The 20,382-nt window shown below is 37.8% G+C and overlaps 1 protein-coding gene across 6 annotated transcripts in view; it reads right to left on the reverse strand.

Moving 5' to 3' along the window:
- LOC106882261 (coiled-coil domain-containing protein 73) overlaps positions 1-20,382 on the reverse strand; it is a 295,558-nt gene that overhangs the window by 184,373 nt on the left and 90,803 nt on the right. The gene's annotated exons all lie outside the window — the stretch shown is intronic.

The raw sequence follows: 20,382 nt of genomic DNA on the forward strand, positions 1-20,382 counted from the left end.
GTCAGCAATCTACTAAATATATGTTCATATACAGAATCGAAGCACTTGAAGAATCAAATACAATGGTAAAGTTTCAGTTGTATGTGTGTGTATACACACACAAACACACGTATACATATATATGTGCATATGAATACACACACACACACATACACATATAGTTGAAATTTACAGAAAAACAAAAGATGAAGACAGGTGTATAAACAACAAGTAGGTGTATTAGTCTGACAGGGTGTTCCAAAAAATTTGACATCATTTCATCACCTTATAATGTAAACAATTTTCATCCGAATTGTCTCAAATTTTAGCAGTATGTCTAGAATTCAATACATTTTTAAAATATGATCTTTCATATGTTTTTCTTTTCAGGATTAGACATGTAATTTACTGCAACAGAAAAAGCATTCTGTGTATTGAAGTATACCCAAACTCAGTCAAATGTGAATGTGCAACATGTATTTGTTAGAAGATTTCATAAACAAGTGCCAACAGGGAAGCAGATTTGGACATGGTATAAGAAGTTTCAAGAGGAAGGCTGTTTGTGTTGGAAAAAAGGATCTGAACAGCCAGCGGTTTCAGAAGAGATGGTGAACAAACTTCAGGAAATGCTTAGTCAGAGTCCAAAGAAATCTGTGCAAAGAGCAAGTCTGGAAACCTGGATCGCCAAGTCAACTGTTTGGTGTGCCATAAGAAAACACTTGTGGCTGACCCCCTACAAGCTTTAGCTTGTGCAGACTTTAAAGCCAGCTGACAAACAAAAGTGTAAAATGTTCTGTGAAGATATGCAAGAGAAACTTGAAGATGACAACTTTGAAAACCATCTTGCTTTCAGTGACAAGGCCACGTTCCATATAAATGGCAAAGTGGACAAATGCTCACATTTGGGGTTGAAGAAAATCCAATTGACACAATTTAACATGAAAGGGACTCACCAAAAGTGAATGTGTTCTATGCCATCTCAAAGAACTGTGATAACTTTGGAACATTATAAAATTATCATCTCACATAATTTTTTGTTGGAAATCTGTAGAATATAACTTGTTATGTTCAAAATTAAGCCTATTAAGTTTCATTTCTCTTGACTTTGCAGTCACTCCGATATGGACATCTCAAATGATGTCACATTTTTTGGGACATCCTGTATATATATATATATATATGTGCATGCATGTATATGTATGTATGTATATATATATATATATATATATATATATATATATATATATATATATATATATATATATATATATATATATATATATATATATATATATATGTAACTGCTGAGGACATACGTAAGCTCGCAAGGAATGAAGCCAGTATGCTCCGTTGGATGTGTAATGTCAATGTGAATACCCGTCAGAGTGTAAGTATCTTGAGAGAAAAGCTGAACATTAGAAGCATCAGTTGTGGCGTGCAAGAGAGACAATTGCGCTGGTATGGACATGTGGTGAGAATGGAGGAGGATAGCTGCGTGAAAAAGTGCCACACCCTAACAGTTGAGGGAACCCGTGGAAGAGGTAGGCCCAGGAAGACCTGGGCTGAGGTGGTGAGGCAAGACCTTCGTACATTGGGCCTCACCGAGGCGATGACTACTGACCGAGACCTTTGGAAATGTGTTGTGCATGAGAAGACCAGGCAAGCCAAGTAAGATCGTTGCCAGTGCCCCTGGACTGGTTCTTGTGCGGGTGGCACATGAGATGCACCATTTTGAGCGTGGCCATTGCCAGTACCGCCTGACTGGCTCCTGTAGGATTTTCGAGCGAGATCGTTGCCAGTGCCCCTGGACTGGCTTGTGCGGGTGGCACATAAAAGACACCATTTCGAGCATGGCCGTTTTCGTGCGGGTGACACGTAAACGCACCCACTACACTCTCTGAGTGGTTGGCGTTAGGAAGGGCATCCAGCTGTAGAAACTCTGCCAAATCAGACTGGAGCCTGGTGTTGCCATCCGGTTTCACCAGTCCTCAGTCAAATCGTCCAACCCATGCTAGCATGGAAAGCGGACGTTAAACGATGATGATGATGATGATGATGATATATATATATATATAGTTTTAGGGAAAATAACCAAGTTTCAAGAACTCATCGATGAAAATCCACTATCACATATAGAAAAATTAATAATTAAAAGCACAACAAATGAGTATAATATAAAGTAAAGTAAATATCATAAGATAAATATAATAAAAAGATTACACGTGCTTCATAACTAATTTTCAAATAGAAAAGAAATTTAAATCAATTAAAATCAATTGAAATTATCGAAAATAAATTCTATTAAAAAATATAGCTACTCGTCAGATCGTAAGTAGAACAATAATTAGATATATATATCTCTCAACCAACAATAAGTACCAAATTAATTAATATGAAATACTTATTATATAAAGATAGAAAAATTATTTTAAAAAATATCATAATATCAAAATAATAATCATTCAATAATCATCCCTTCATCTATTATAATAACATGTATATTATATACAAAAAACATCTTACATAAATTATCATTGTTTTAAATTATCATTGTTTTAAATACAATTTGAACGAAGTTTAAGTTTAAAATAATAATGAAGATAAAATTAGTACATATTTAACCGGTGTAATAGTTAAAGCTATACTATTTAAAGCTAAAGACGTTTATTTAATTATAATTAAAAATCAATTGAATAATAGAAAAATACAAGATTATTTATTTCTACAAACGTAATAATAAAAATATGAATGAAAAAATTATGAATGGAAAAACTATGAATGAAAAAATTAGGAAAGAAAAAAATTATTAAGAATAAAAGATTAAACTTTATATATATATATATACAAAGTTTTAATTTTAAAAAATCTTTAACGATATAAACTATAAAGATTAATTATTAATCAAATATTATTAATCAAAAATAATCGAAAATATATCAACACTATTCAAATCGAAGTTCTAATATTATGTTGAAATGAAACTATAACTTCTAAATAACTTAGTGTTAAATAAGTTAACTATTAAAAATAATCTATAAAGAACCAAATGAATAATACATATTATTTTCAAATAGTAGAAAATCTTTAGCAAAGTAAAAAACAGTACTTATCCAAATTTTTCCGTAATTCATATATATATATATATATAAATTCTATAATTATAAGCATAATTATAATTAGGGTTCAGCAAATTGCTTCACCATATACCGAAATTTATAAATAGCAGTTAAATACTACTCCTCTACCATAAGATATCTCCCAGACAGCAATACTCTTAATTTACGTAGGTAAAGAGAAAAAATAATGAATCCACCCAGCTTTGATCAACCACATATGCGTTTCTGGATTAAAGAGATGTAAAATTTTAATTTTTACACACTTATTTCCTTCTTCAGTGTAGTATTTCAATTGTAAATTTGAGAGTACTAATAATTAAATACGCATTCGACCAAGCGACATCGAATAACTAATATCCAAAAACCAGCACTTCCGAATTTATACAGACAAGTGAGAACTCACATTCTTCCCCAATCACCCACGTGTGTTACGAGTAATCCCGCAGAAACTGCGGTTTACTATCAGGGAGTGAATTATATTTTCAATAATAATAAAGGGTAAAATTAATTAATTAATTAATAATTTTACCAAGTACTTCAGTATGTTAAAATAACCTTTATCGATAAACTTATACAAAAATCCCCTACAAGCTTTAGCTTGTGCAGACTTTAAAGCCAGTTGACAAACAAAAGTGTAAAATATTCAGTGAAGATATGCAAGAGAAACTTGAAGATGACAACTTTGAAAACTGTCTTGCTTTCAGTGACAAGGCCACATTCCATATAAATGGCAAAGTGGACAAAATGCTCACATATGGGGGTGAAGAAAATCCACATGACACAATTGAACATGAAAGGGACTCACCCAAAGTGAATGTGTTCTGTGCCATCACAAAGAACGACGATAACTTTGGAACATTATAAAATTATCATCTCACAGAATTTTTTGTTGGAAATTTTTTGTCTGGGAGATATCTTATGGTAGAGGAATAGTATGTAACTGCTATTTCTAAATTTCAGTATGTGGTGAAGCAATTTGCTGAACCCTAAATATAATTATGCTTATAATTATAGAATTTTTGTATAAGGTTACCGATAAAGGTTATTTTAACATACCGAACAACTTGGTAAAATTATTAATTATTAATTAATTAATTAATTTTACCCTTTATTATTATCATCATCATCATCATCATCGTTTAACGTCCGCCTTCCATGCTAGCATGGGTTGGACGATTTGACTGAGGACTGGTGAAACCGGATGGCAACACCAGGCTCCAATCTAATTTGGCAGAGTTTCTACAGCTGGATGCCCTTCCTAACGCCAACCACTCAGAGAGTGTATTATATATATATATATATATATATATTGGAAGGTTTGGAGGTGATGTACAGGAATTATATTATAGAAAAAAATTAAGGTTTCAAAGATCTGGATGGTTGTACATTTACAGATTTTTATTAATATGTCACATGTTTTATAAATCATATAAAGCGCTTTTCACCTAATCACATAGGATTTTCAAATTTTTTATTTCACCTTGCGATGCCATCTCTTTATATAGTTTTATTGAGTGTGTAGGAGTGGAGAGAGAGATATATAGGATAGTAAGAGAGGATGAAGAATGGAGGGAAAAGTGAGAGAGAGAGAGTGTGTGTGTGTTTTTGTGTGTGAGTGTGTGTGTTTTGTGTTGGTGTGTGTGTCTGTGCGTGCGTGTGTGTGTGTCGATGGGAAAGAGAAAAGAAGAAAATTGTGTTTATAGCTTGTCAGTTCTTTCAATATGTTTATTCTTGGCCTTTTAAAGAAATGGCAAAACCAGGTGGCATTGTTTTGAAGAAAGTTGTTTTTCAAAAAGAATCTTTGGTGTCATTGTCCAGTAGGAGAGTGTGTGGGTGCGTTTGTGTGTGTGTGTGTGTATGTGTGCGTATGTGTCTGTGTGCGTGTGTGTGTGTGTGTGTGTGTGTGTGCCAGTGTATTTGAAAGGTGTGTCAATGGGAAGAGGAGGGAAGAAGAAGATTCTGTTTACAGCTGGTCAGTTCTTCCAATGACAAGTTTATTTTTGGCCTTTTAAAAAAAATGACAAAACCAGGTGGCATTGTTTGGAAGAAAGTTGTTTTTAAAAAAAAAAATCTTTTGGTATCATTGTCCAGTGGGAGAGAGTGTGTGGGTGTGTTTTTGTGTGTGTGTGTGTGTGTGTGTATGTATGCCTGCGTGTGTGTGTGTGTGTGTGTGTGTCTGAAAGGAGTGTCAATGGAAAGGAAGGAAGAGGAAGGAATTGTGTTTACATCTATACAGCTGGTTAGTTTTAAAAAGGTAGGAGAAAATATGAGAACCTAGGTAACTGGGTTCAATTCTAGTTGGTACAAAAATGTCCCACTATCTGGGTTTCTTGCTGGTTTTTTAGGCTCTGTTGTTCCAAAGTTGAAAAACCAAGATGGGTTGTGATCTTCATGTTTTCAGCCATTCAGTTTTGGTGAGAATTTTGCTATGAAGTATTTCTCCATATTTTTCCTGAAGGAGGTATCGTTTCTTGAGCATTTATAGAAGGGAAAGATCTTAAATTTTCCTTCCCCACATGTTCCTAGGTGTTCACTCAGTGGAATTTTCCATAGTTCCTCCTGTCGGACATGTTATCGGTGAATTCTGGCTTGTTGACATAAAGAATTTCCATTGACACTCATTTCAGACACACAGACACACACACACACGCGCATGCACACACACACATACACACACAAAAACACACCCACACACTCTCCTACTGGACAACTTTCTTCAAAACAATACCACCTGGTTTTGCCATTTCTTTAAAAGGCCAAGAATAAACTTATCATTGAAAGAACTGACCAGCTACAAATACAATTTTCTTCTTTTCTCTTTCCCATCGACACACACACACGCACACAGACACACACACCAACACAAAAACACACACACACTCTCTCTCACTTTTCCCTCCATTCCTCACCCTCTCTTACTATCCTATATATCTCTCTCTCCACCCCTACACACCCAATAAAACTATATAAAGAGATGGCATTGCAAGGTGAAATAAAAAATTTGAAAACATGTGACATATTAATAAAAATCTGTAAATGTACTACCATCCAGATTTCTGAGTACCTTAATTTTTTTCTATATATATATATATATATATATATATATATATATATATATATACTTGTACATGACCCATCAGTAAGGAATAAACAATGCTATGTTTAGAATAACATTTCAATTTAATTCAATTACTGTTTGAGAAATACACAAAAGATATAATTTGATAATACATTTACATATTCTTATTTAACACTTTACAAAATCAGTAATGAAATAACAAAGAAAATATTAAGCAAATCTGTACTTTTTGCATAGGCAGCATATCAATATTTACACTATTTCTGACATCTAACCCGCTAGAAAGAGCAACAAAAAACTCTATACCACAAAAATAGGGATAATTTCGAAAGTTTTTATTTTTCATTCTCTTTCGAAATTATCCCTATTTTTGTGGTATAGAGTTTTTTGCTGCTCTTTCTAGCGGGTTAGATGTCCTATTATAGGCATCTCTGTATTTTAAATGAATAATATATATAAATAGTCTATTGACTAATTTTTATTCTCGCTGGACCACTGGTGGTAAATTAAATTTCTAAAATTTTTTTTGCTGCCCTATGATTTATTAATAATGATAATATATTTTTGGCTAATTTCTGAAGAAAAAATCAGCTTTTGTTTTATATTTACTGCCGATAAGTTAAACCGCACATGCGCGGTAAATTTTGAAAAATTAAGCATGTAAGCACAAGTCGTGTTTTCCTATGACTCGTGTTTACACGCTGTCCCGGTACTCTGCTGAAGATAGTTGCCGAGCAAGATATATGTTTATCTTGCTAAATAACTTGAAACCATGGTACAGAGTATAGATTGGTAAAAGTTTTTATTTTTCATTCTCTTTCGAAATTATCCCTATTTTTGTGGTATAGAGTTTTTTGCTGCTCTTTCTAGCGGGTTAGATGTCCTATTATAGGCATCTCTGTATTTTAAATGAATAATATATATATAGTCTATTGACTAATTTTTATTCTCGCTGGACCACTGGTGGTAAATTAAATTTCTAAAATTTTTTTTGCTGCCCTATGATTTATTAATAATGATAATATATTTACACTATTTCTGTGTAGACAACATTACGCGTAAGTCTTCTTACATTTTCATTATGATGTCTACTTGTTCCTGATCTGGTAAATTCTTTTTGATCAGCAAATATTTTAAGATTCACTGGATCCCCAACTCTACTAAGAGCAACATATAATTGGTCATGAGTAAAAATGGGTGCAAGCATGTAGCTGCCACACTTAGAAAGGGCTTGTCCTTGACTTTTGTTTATAGACATCGTAAAAGCAGGTCTGACTGGAAATTGGCGTCTTTTCAAAGTAAAGAGCAAATTGGTATCAGATGGTTGCAGAATATTGCGGAGAATCGAAAGTGTGCATCCTGCATCAACACCAGTTATTTTACTTGCAATGATCATATTATCTGACACTGATAACACTATAATGTGTGCCATTGCACTGCCCATTTCTCTGATCTAAGTGTCTTAGCAACATTATAGGAACACCCGTTTTTAATTTGATAATGTGAGGTGGCAGCCACTTATATTAAGAGAATTCAGGAATTCAGGAGCAGAGAGTGCAGATTGTTGATCTTCTGCAATGGAATCAATACTCCTCAGAGTATGTCTCACCTGGAAATTTCTGAATGTGGTTATTAAGATTGTCAACTTCTTCATTCTTTGTTGTTAATATTGTTCACAATGATAACCATTGGGCATTGTTACAATTAACCTCTAAATCTTCATAGATATGGGTGATCAAATCCTCCTTGCTGTTGATATGAACTTGCTGAGGAATCTCTATTAAATCATCATATAGTTGTCTTTGAACATTGGGGATTCTTCCATCACCAATTTGCAATAACCAAACATAATGATATGCCAGTTGAGCTTGAGAGGTGGTATCATTACTGCTGAGACAGTTTTGCACTCTCATATGAGTGGTGAGATGAAGTACTTCGCATTCATGCCAAATTATGGATTTTTTCAAACATGTTCCAATTAGAGAAGGCCTTTGTGCTCTTTGAACCACTGAAAGAATTTGACGGAAATCACCACCTTGAATTATCAATTTGCCGCCTAAGATCAAATTGGTGTTCATTATATCCTTCAGTATTCGATTCAGCGCTTCAAATAAATAACGATGACACGTGAGTGCCTTGTCCCAAACAATCAAACGTGCACCGAGTTTTTCGCCCATAACTTGGTAACAGTTTATCGTGGATAGCAGGTATAAATCCAAATTTTAAATATTCCTCTCAATATTGACGAACTTTGTTTTACTTGAATCAAGCACAAAGAGATTTCAGTTTAAGCAAATTTTTTTAACGATTTCTTCAAATAGATTTCAGTATAAACTTTTGGAAAATATCCTCAAAAAGAAACAAAAAATATTCCGTGAATTTTCTCAGATGCAAAAGCCTTTGTATCAATGATGGAAGTTTTATCTTATGTTTTTGCTGAATTTACAAACTGACTGGTGGGAATAAAATGACCAGTTAATTTTCATCTCTGTTCATATATATATATGTGTGTGTGTGTATGTGTGCATTACTAGTATCATAAATCTCTATCTATCTATCTATCTATCTATCTATCTGTCTGTCTCTTTCTCTCTTCCTTCACCCATTTCACACCATTCAATTCTTTCATCCCTCACCTCCAACACCATTTATTGCCATACTCTGCAGCAGCACATTTTTCTTGTGTACCTAAATTTTTGTCACCAGAGATAAAAGAGTCAATACTTTTAGACATACTCGCACACATAAGTATCTCTCCAGTTTATTTCTCCATAGGGAATTAAGATGGCATTAGTTTCAGTACTGACTAGTTCTATACTACATACACGCATGCATTTGTAAATTACCTACATGTTTTCACATACCACTAAATCAAAGGAAATAATCTATTCCTTCTTTAGTGACATCAGATCTTATGAATATGATGAAAATGACCTGTTGTCTCTAAAGTGTACAAAATTTGATAAAATTATCCACAGAAGGGATGTAAAGAATTTTTTTTTTAATAACTCATTTTCGAATTGCCCCCTTTCTCTATTGGTACACTACACATTGTGTACAAAAGGTATAAATTGAACATAACCCTACACATACCTCACCAAAATATTACCATGGCTTTGGACAGACAGACATGGGCAGGCATGACAATATTTGAATCTCATTTACACAGCATGAGATATAAAAATAACCACACTTTCTATTTCATTCCCTCTTTTCTTCCATCTAATTACTGATGGCTTTGGACAGACATTCCTTTGACATACGCATGTTCTCCCTCTCTCTCTTTGTGTGTATGTCTCTCTCTCTCTCTGTCTCTCTTTCTTTCCCTCCCCTTCACAACTCTACTTCCCTCTCTCTCTCTCTAACTCTACTTTTCCTCTATCTAATTACTAATGGCTTCGGACAGATGAGACGCAGCTTTTGTATAGTATAAGAATTGAAAAATGAGCAGAGATGGCTTTTTTTGAGGGGACCATTTTTATTCTATCTTAATAATAATGTTGTTTACAGTGAGTTACTCTGATATGAGTTACAGGCTTCAAGTAGCTGTTTTCAAACTGAAAAGTATATGCTTTATTGGTTGCCTAAATAGCAAAACATTTTTTTCTTACAAGTATACATACAAAAAAGATATACAGAGAAGAAGGAAAAAAATATTTAAAAAATAAATATATATCCTTTAACGCTTTTTTTCTTTTACTTGTTTCAGTCATTTGACTGCAGCCATGCTGGAGCACTGCCTTTAGTCAAGCAAATTAACCCCAGGACTTGTTCTTTGTAAGCCTAGTACTTATTCTATTGTTCACTTTTGCCAAACCACTAACTTACGGGGACATAAACACACCAGCATCGGTTCTCAAGCGATGTTGGGGAGACAAACACAAACATACATACATATATATATATACAACAGGATTCTTTCAGTTTCCATCTACCAAATCCACTCACAAAGCTTTGAAGAGCCTGAGGCTATAGTAGAAGAAACTTGCTCAAGGCGCCATGCAGTGGGACTGAACCTGGAACCATGTGGTTGGTAAGCAAGCTATTTACCACACAGCCAGTCCTGTGCCTATATATATATATATATCATCATCATCATCATCGTTTAACGTCCGCTTTCCATGCTAGCATGGGTTGGACGATTTGACTGAGGACTGGTGAAACCAGATGGCAACACCAGGCTCCAATCTAATTTGGCAGAGTTTCTACAGCTGGATGCCCTTCCTAACGCCAACCACTCAGAGAGTGTAGTGGGTGCTTTTACGTGTCACCCGCACGAAAACGGCCACGCTCGAAATAGTGTCTTTTATGTGCCACCCGCACAAGAGCCAGTCCAGGGGCACTGGCAACGATCTCGATTGAAAACCCTACAAGGTCAGTCAGGCGGTACTGGCAACGGTCACGCTCAGGATGGTACATCTTATGTGCCACCCGCACAAGAGCCAGTCCAGGGGCCCTGGCAACGATCTCACTTGGCTTGCCGGGTCTTCTCACGCACAGCACATTTCCAAAGGTCTCGGTCAGTAGTCATCGCCTCAGTGAGGCCCAATGTTCGAAGGTCTTGCCTCACCACCTCAGCCCAGGTCTTCCTGGGCCTACCTCTTCCACGGGTTCCCTCAACTGTTAGGGAGTGGCACTTTTTCTCGCAGCTATCCTCATTCATTCTCACCACATGTCCAAACCAGCGCAATCGTCTCTCTTGCACACCACAACTGATGCTTCTTATGTTCAGCTTTTCTCTCAAGATACTTACACTCTGATGGGTATGCACATTTACATTACACATCCAGCGGAGCATACTGGCTTCATTCCTTGCGAGCTTACGCATGTCCTCAGCAGTCACAGCCCATGTTTCACTGCCATGTAGCATGGCTGTTCGTACACATGCGTCATACAGTCTGCCTTTTACTCTGAGTGAGAGGCCCTTTGTCGCCAGCAGAGGTAAGAGCTCTCTAAACTTGGCCCAGGCTATTCTTATTCTAGCAGTTACACTTTCAGCGCACCCACCCCCACTACTAACTTGATCACCCAGATAGCGGAAGCTATCGACTACCTCTAGTTTTTCTCCCTGGAATGAGATAGAAGTTGTTTCCTGTTTGTTTACAGTGTTTATTGCACCTGAACATCTGCCACATACAAAAACTAACTTCGTAGTTAATCTGCCTTTGATATTGCTGCACCTCTTATGTGTCCATAGCTTGCACCAGGTACATCTTATAGAGTTACTATCTACTCCTTTACTGCATACTGAGCAAGGCCATCTACCTGAAGGGGTTTGTGTTTTATCTACCTTCCTACTTATTAGGATTTTGATTTTTGCTAGGTTGACTCTAAGGCCCTTCGATTCTAGTCCTTGCTTCCACACCTTAAACTTCTCCTCTAGTTCTGATAGTGACTCCGCAATTAGTGCAAGGTCATCAGCATAGAGGAGCTCCCAGGGGCAACCTGCCTTGAATTCCTCTGTGATCGCCTGGAGGACTATGATAAATAGGAGGGGGCTGAGGACGGAACCTTGGTGGACTCCCTACCTCTACCCGGAATTCATTACTGTACTCATTTCCAACCCTCACCTTACTGACAGCATCTCTGTACATGGCTCGCACAGCTCTTACTAACCATTCTTCTATCCCAAGTTTCCTCATTGACCACCAGATAAGGGATCGGGGGACCCTGTCGAAGGTTTTCTCCATGTCAACGAAGGCCAGGTACAGAGGTTTATCCTTGGCTAGATATTTCTCTTGCAGCTGTCTCACTAGAAATATGGCATCAGTGGTGCTTTTACCTGGCACGAACCCAAACTGCATCTCATCTAAATTGATTCGCTCCCTAATTAGTTGGGCTATGACCCTCTCTCCGTAACTTTCATAACCTGGTCTAACAGCTTGATGCCTCTGTAATTATTAGTATCTAAAGCGTCACCTTTACCTTTGTAGCAGTTTACTATGGTGCTGCTACACCAGTCATTGGGTATGACTCCTTCGTGTATCACCTGGTTCGTAACACTGCCAGATATTTTGAGCATCTCTGCAGTGATTCCTGATGGGCCGGGGGCTTTCCCTGCCTTCATACTCTTAATTGCTTTATCTACCCTGTTACTGTCAACTCGGATAGCTGGTCCCTCTGTTGGGTCGACATACGGCAGGCTCTCTTTCTCCCATTCATTCTCTTTATTAAGCAATCTATCGTAATGGCATCTCCAGACCTCTTTCTTTGCAGCCTCATTTAGTGCAAGCGTACCATCATCCATGCGCACACATTTCTCTCCTACAACATCACTATTCTCTCTCCTACACTGTCTTGCAATATATATATATATATATATATATATATGAAGAACCTACAAGAATAGGTGCAAGCGCTAATATTTATAAAACATGTGACATATTAATAAACATCTGTCAAGCAAATCGACCCCAGGACTTATTCTTTTGTAAGCCTAGTACTTATTCTATCAGTCTCTTTTGCCAAACCACTAAGTTACAGGGAAGTAAACACAACAGCATCAGTTGTCAAGCGATGGTGGGACAAACACAGACATACAAACATATACATACACATGGGCTTCTTTCAGTTTCCGTCTACCAAATCCACTCACAAGGCTTTGGTCGGCCCAAGGCTATAGTTGAAGACACTTGCCCAAGGTGCCATGCAGTGGGACTGAACCCATAACCATGTGGTTGGTAAGCATGCTACTTACTACATAGCCACTCCTACATATATGTATGTATGTATAGAAATTAAAATCAAGAAAATGGAGAAGTAGCATTAATATAATTTATTAACTGCAAAAATTCAGCATGTTATGTTCACTTACAGCAGTTTTGATTTTGACAAAAAGGATTAAATTCCAGTAATTAAAACATTTTTATTGGGCAAAATCTCATATATATATATATATATATATATATATATATATATATACTTTATCTATAAGGCTCAATTTAATTTTAATTTTTTATAAATTGATTTTAATTGAGTTTTTTGCCTGTAATTTTGGTATTTTGTCCCTAATATTATATATATATATATATATATATATATATATATATATATATGTATATATATGTATGTAGTGGATCTTGCATGCATGAAGTGGATTCGATCCACCATAGCCAAATTTAAATTAACACTGCAACAGAACTTTTCCCATGGTGGAACAATGGTTTTTCTCTGACAGCAGTTTTACATTTTCCAGATGCCTTTAGCTTGGCTGAAATAATGTCTTCACCACTTGACCCTTTCTAACCTCTTCTACTCCACCAAAAGCTAGAATAGAGATAACAAGACCACCAACTAAATCTATTGTTCTCATTGATATGTCTATCCTTCTGGATTGTTAGAAAAGCAAGGAAACCCCAAGCAAAAAGTTAGTTCAGTCACCAGCTAGTGACAATGAAGTCTGGCTGACCAGCTACAACCTTGGTCAGATGGAGAAATGAAGTTTACTGTCAGCCACTGTGAGACAATGTCCCACACCCGATAACTCTCACTAGCTCTAATTCTATTCTCTTACAACATCATTCTATCTCTGTAATTACTACTAAACAATGAAGAGGACACAAACACAAACTTTACTTCACATGTTTTTGGATTTATCATAACCTGCCCGTTGAAGCAAGGTATTGTAATGTAACGGTAAATAAATATTTCCTTAAAACTTCATGTATTGTCCATCATTCACATCTTACAACATGCAATTATAACAACAAATTCGTATCGTCACAACTGCTGACACCGACGTCATTATAATATTGTTTACTAATTAATATCTCCCATTATAATTGGTGACCCTCGACTTCTACACAAATTATTATCGTTACAACTAAAAACTTTATCGTTACAAACTGGCGATCATGACGTTGCACCATAACACACATCGCTACAACAATAAAATCTAACAGTTACAATTGGTGACCCCGTGAAAAAAGAATTGCTGCCTTCTGAAGCTGCATTACTAACAGTCACAACTTGTGACCCTGAGCGAAAGAATTACTACCTTCTGCATTTTTGCTGATTTGAACTAAAGAACTAGGATATCAACAGTCGCTAAACCAAAGGGAAAATTAATGACAACCTTCATCACCGCCAAGATGCACCCTCCTTCGACCTCCAACAAAAAGCTCAACACTGCGATGTAATCTATGATGCACTTCACAACAATGCAACACTGCCGACACACAAGGTATTTGCCAACCATGAAAGCCTTTAAGCGCAACATTTTGACAGCTACATGCACAGAAACTAACTGGAAGAAAATATGGGAGCACACACGTACATAAGACTCTCACATAGACTTTCAACACTCTTTTTCTTTGCATGCACATCTTTTCACTTTCAGCAGTAGATTTTTCACAAACGACACTATCTTCATCTAAGTTTGTCATTTTTGCTTATTTTATTGTTCTGTTTGCACTGGACACTTTCATTTGTTGACGAGTTACACATTCCGCGATGCACATATACCGCGATGCACACATTCCACGAAGCACATATTCCGCGATGCACATATTCCGTGATGCACATATACTGTGATGCACACATTCTGCAATACACACATTGCACGATGCACACATTGCATGATGCACACATTCTGCAATGCCCAGTTCGCGATGCACATATTCTGCAATGACTTGTTTCACTAAAACAGCTAAATTCATGCGCATATCTTTTTTGAATGTTCTATGTTATTATTCACATTTTGCATGTATATATATTTTTTTCTCCTTCGCTTTGAAAATGTTTGTATTGTTGCATACACTGTTACACACACACACACATGCTAACTTTGTCACATTCATGCACCACATGCCTTTCTCGCTTATTTTCCATGCTCACTGCACCCTTGTAGACACAACTCATCTCTGTAAGACCTTATGTCGGTCACGCAAACATAGAGAAAGTTGTTTGTCCTTTACAATGAGCCAGCATGCCACACTTTTGTTCCTGCACGATCGAGGCATATAATACCTCATGCACCGGCTGGCAGCCTCAGCCTTACTGCATTAATCACTGGTATATTCAATACTGCACACTGATTTGTAATGCGCTTGCATCTCTATTATGCATCTTTCGCCTTGTTTTGCAACATGTCTGTATCAGCTCAATTCTAATCCCGACTAAAAGCACATCGGATGTTCACATGCTCTGCGCTCATGTTTAGACGTAATTTCCCCCTGTTAGACCTCCGTTTGGTCACGTAATTAACAGAGAAAATTATGTCTCGCGCATCACTCCAGCATGCTTACACTGTCGTCCTTGCTGACTCAGCAATTAACCACGACAACAGCACCAGACGAATTTCACTTTGTAAAAACATTCCATGCATTTACCATGTATTTCTTCGTCTCTTTTGTTCGTTCGCTTCCTTTCCCAGAACCTCACTGGCGAGGAGAGTGGTGTAGTGGATCTTGCATGCATGAAGTGGATTCGATCCACCATAGCCAAATTTACATTAATACTGCAACAGAACTTTTCCCACGGTGGAACAATGGTTTTTCTCTGACAGCAGATTTACATTTTCCAGATGCCTTTAGCTAGGCTGAAATAATGTCTTCACCACTTGACCCTTTCTAACCTCTTCTACTCCACCAAAAGCTAGAATAGAGATAACAAGACCACCAACTAAATCTATTGTTCTCATTGATATGTCTATCCTTCTGGATTGTTAGAAAAGCAAGGAAACCCCAAGCAAAAAGTTAGTTCAGTCACCAGCTAGTGACAACGAAGTCTGGCTGACCAGCTACAACCTTGGTCAGATGGAGAAATGAAGTTTACTGTCAGCCACTGTGAGACAATGTCCCACACCCGATAACTCTCACTAGCTCTAATTCTATTCTCTTACAACATCATTCTATCTCTGTAATTACTACTAAACAATGAAGAGGACACAAACACAAACTTTACTTCACATGTTTTTGGATTTATCATAACCTGCCCATCGAGGCAAGGTATTGTAATGTAACGGTAAATAAATATTTCCTTAAAACTTCATGTATTGTCCATCATTCACATCTTACAACATGCAATTATAACAACAAATTCTTATCGTCACAACTGCTGACACCGACATCATCATAATATTGTTTACTAATTAAAAACTCAACCGTTACATATATATATGAAGAAAACAAAAGCATATGTGAAGGAGGAGGAGGAAGAGATCTCTATGTTTTTTTTTCTTGATTTCATTTACTTTTTTCCTCGCCTTCTTTCTTCTTTCCTCTTTTTTTTATTTTTGCTTCTTCTTCAGACATTCCTTTTGTATCCTAATATATATATATAAAGGATACAAAAGCATGTGTGAAGAAGAAGCAAAAAAAAAAAAAGGCAAAGAAAAAAAGTAAACAAAATCAAGAATAAATAAATATAGAAATCTCCTCCTCCCCCTTCTTCTTCACACATGCTTTTGTTTTCTTCATATATGTATATATATGGATGGATGTGTAATGTCAGTGTGCATACTAGACAGAGTGTAAGTACCCTGAGAGAAAAGTTGAATCTAAGAAGCATCAGTTGTGGTGTGCAAGAGAGATAATTGCGCAGGTATGGTCATGTGGCCAGAATGGATGAAGATAGCTGTGTGAAAAAGTGCCACACCCTAGCAGTTGAGAGAACCTGTGAAAGAGGTAGGCCCAGAAAGACCTGGGATGAGGTGGTGAGGTACGACCTTTGAACACCGAGGCGATGACTTTTGACCAAGAACTTTGGAAATATGCTGTGCGTGAGAAAACCCGGCAAGCCAAGTGAGACCTAAATCCAAGGCCTCTGCCAGGGGTGTAGCCAGCCCACTTATGCATACCTTCCTTCATTGGACACTAAACTCCGTTTGCGAAGACCTGTTGAGGCAAGTGAAATTGAAATCAAACTAAATTCGACGACTGGCACCCATGCCAACGTCGTCTCCTTCATTGGTCACGAAACTCGGCTTGTGAAGACTTGTTGGGGCAAGCGAAATCGTGATGGCACCTGTGCCCAGCGTCGCCTTCCTGGCACTTGTGCTGGTGTCACGTGTAAACACATTCGAGTGAGATCGTTGCCAGTGCCGCTGAACTGGCTCCTGTGCAGGTGGCACGTAAAATACACCATTTTGAGCATGGCTGTTGCCAGTACCGCCTGACTGGCCTTCGTGCCGGTGGCACGTAAAAGCACCCACTACACTCTCGGAGTAGTTGGCATTAGGAAGGGCATCCAGCTGTAGAAACTCTGCCAAATCAGATTGGAGCCTGGTGTAGCCATCTGGTTTACCAGTCCGCAGTCAAATCGTCCAACCCATGCTAGCATGGAAAGCGGAAGTTAAACGACGACGACGATGATGATGATGATATAAGATTTTGCCCACTAAAAGTGTTTTAATTACTGGAATTTAATCCTTGTTGTCAAAATCAAAACTGCTGTAAGTGAACATGTTGAATTTTTGAAGTTAATAAATTATATTAATGCTACTTCTCCATTTTCTTGATTTTAATTACTAATAATTTTTCTATTGTCTTGGCTCAACAGCCCTCACCCTTTGTTTTTACTGTCTTGTTCTCACTGTCCTGTTCTTGTTACCACTTTCACCCTCCGCAAAAAATTCCAAATTTTATTTAATTTGCTTTGCTGGAAGGATTGTTTCAATGAAGTCGCGTATTGTCTTTACCTTCGAAACGCAGATGGACAACTGATGAAGGGAAATATTCTTTATGTTGCATGTCGCGTCTCTCTGCTTTTTTCATTGTTTGAAAAAAGTACGTTTTCTATGTTTCCGTTTCTCATTATGTTTAACGTTTTTTTGATGTTCTGTACCCATATATATAGGAGTGGCTGTGTGGTAAGTAGCTTGCTTACCAACCACATGGTAACGGGTTCAGTCCCACAGCGTGGCACCTTGGGCAAGTGTCTTCTACTATGCCTTGGGCCGGCCAAAGCCTTGAGTGGATTTGGTAGACGGAAACTGAAAGAAGCCCGTCGTATATATATTTGAGTGTGTACATGTTTGTATGTCTGTGTTTGTGCCCCCAACATTGCTTGACAACTGATGCTGTTGTGTTTACGTCCCCGTAACTTAGCAGTTTGGCAAAAGAGACCAATAGAATAAGTACTAGGATTATAAAAGAATAAGTCCTGGGATCAATTTGCTTGACTAAAGACGGTGCTCCAGCATGGGCCCAGTCAAATGACTGAAACAAGTAAAAGAATAAAGAATATATATATAAGAGAAAGATGGCTGCTTATAAATGCCAAAACCTTCCCAGGCAAAGAATGTACCCCACAACATAGACTAGTAGTTAGTGACTTCAGGATCAGAGCTAAGTGGTTGCCCAGAAGACAACCAGCATGGAGGAGAAGGGTCTGGAAACTTAAAGATCCTGCGGATGGACAGAGATTTAGAGACTTATTACTCGAAGCCTTTGATGAAATAGAAGGGGATATAGCTTCACACGATGTAGAATACAACTGGAGGTTTCTACGGGACAACCTGCTGAGGGCCACTGACAAGATCTGTGGATGGTGCAAAGTCCCCTTATAACCCAAAATAATGTGGTGGTGGAACAATGTTGTTGACAGGGCTATTAGACAAAAGAAGCAGGTTTGGAAGAACAGGAAGAACGGTGGTAGCAGGGAATTGCATCAGACTGCCAGAAGGGAAGCTAGGAGACAGGTTTATTTAGCCAGAGGGGAAGCAGATAAGAAAAAATTTGCTAATGTTCTGTGCCGTGAGGACCAAAGACTTGAGGTATTTCGTGTTGCAAGACAGTGTGTGATAGAAAATCGTGATGTTGTAGGACAGAAATGTCCGCATGGATGATACTTTGCTTGCACTAAATGAGGCTTCAAAGAGAGAGGTTTGGAAACACCACTATGAAAGGTTGCTCAATAAAGAGAATCAATGGGAGAAAGAGAGTCTGCCGAATGTCAACCCAACAGAGGGACCAGCTATCCGAGTTGATAGTACCGTGGTAGATAAAGCAATTAAGAGTATGAAGATAGGGAAAGCTCCTGGCCCATCAGGAATCACTGCAGAGATGCTCAAAATATCTGGCAGTGTCAGCTATAGCCTAGTCACCTGTATAGTTAACCAGGTGATACACGAAGAAGTCATACCCAATGACTGGTGTAATAGCACCATAGTCAACTGCTACAAAGTGACGCTTTAGATACAAATAATTACAGAGGTATCAAGTTGTTGGATCAGGTAATGAAAGTCACTGAGAGGGTCGTATCCCAACTAATTAGGGAGAGAGTCAGTGTAGATGAGATGCAGTTTGGGTTTGTGCCAGGGAAAAGCACCACTGATGCTATATTTCTAGTAAGACAGCTGCAGGAGAACTACCTAGCCAAAGATAAACCTCTGTACCTAGCTTTCATTGACATGGAGAAAGCCTTTGACAAGGTCCCCTGATCCCTTATCTGGTGGTGAATGAGGAAACTAGGGATAGAAGAATGGTTAGTGAGCGCTGTGCGAGCCATGTACAGGGATGCTGTCAGTAAGGTGAGGGTTGGCAATGAATACAGTGAAGAATTCCGGGTAGAAGTAGGGGTCCACCAAAGATCAGTCCTCAGCCCCCTCCTATTTATCATAGTTCTCCAGGCAATAACAGAAGAATTCAAGACAGGATGCACCTGGGAGCTTCTCTATGCTGATGACATTGCTGTAATTGCTGAGTCACTATCAGAACTAGAGAAATTTCAGGTGTGAAAGCAAGGACTAGAATTCAAGGGCCTTAGAGTCAACCTAGCTAAAACCAAAGTCCTAATAAGTAGGAAGGTAGACAAACCACAAACCCCTTCAGGTAGATAGCCCTGCTCGATCTGTAGAAAAGGCGTAGGTAGAAACTCTATAAGATGTACTCAGTGTAAGCTATGGACACATAAGAGGTGCAGCAATATCAAAGGAAGGCTAACTAGAAAGATAGTTTTTGTATGTGGCAAATGTTCAGGAACAATAAACAGGGAAAATGTGCAGAAAACATTCCAGGGAAAAAAACTAGATGTAGTCGATAGCTTCCGTTATCTAGGTGACCAAGTTAGTAGTGGGGGAGGGTGTGCTGAAAGTGTAGCTGCTATAATAAGAATAGCCTGGGCAAAGTTCGGAGAGCTCTTACCTCTGCTGGTGACAAAGGGCCTCTCACTCAGAGTAAAAGGCAGACTGTATGACGCATGTGTACGAACAGCCATGCTACATGGCAGTGAAACATGGGCCGTGACAGCTGAGGAAATGTGTAAGCT

Source organism: Octopus bimaculoides, chromosome 25 (genome assembly GCF_046866305.1).
Source record: "Octopus bimaculoides isolate indiv1 chromosome 25, ASM4686630v1, whole genome shotgun sequence".
In the NCBI taxonomy this organism is placed as follows: domain Eukaryota; kingdom Metazoa; phylum Mollusca; class Cephalopoda; order Octopoda; family Octopodidae; genus Octopus; species Octopus bimaculoides.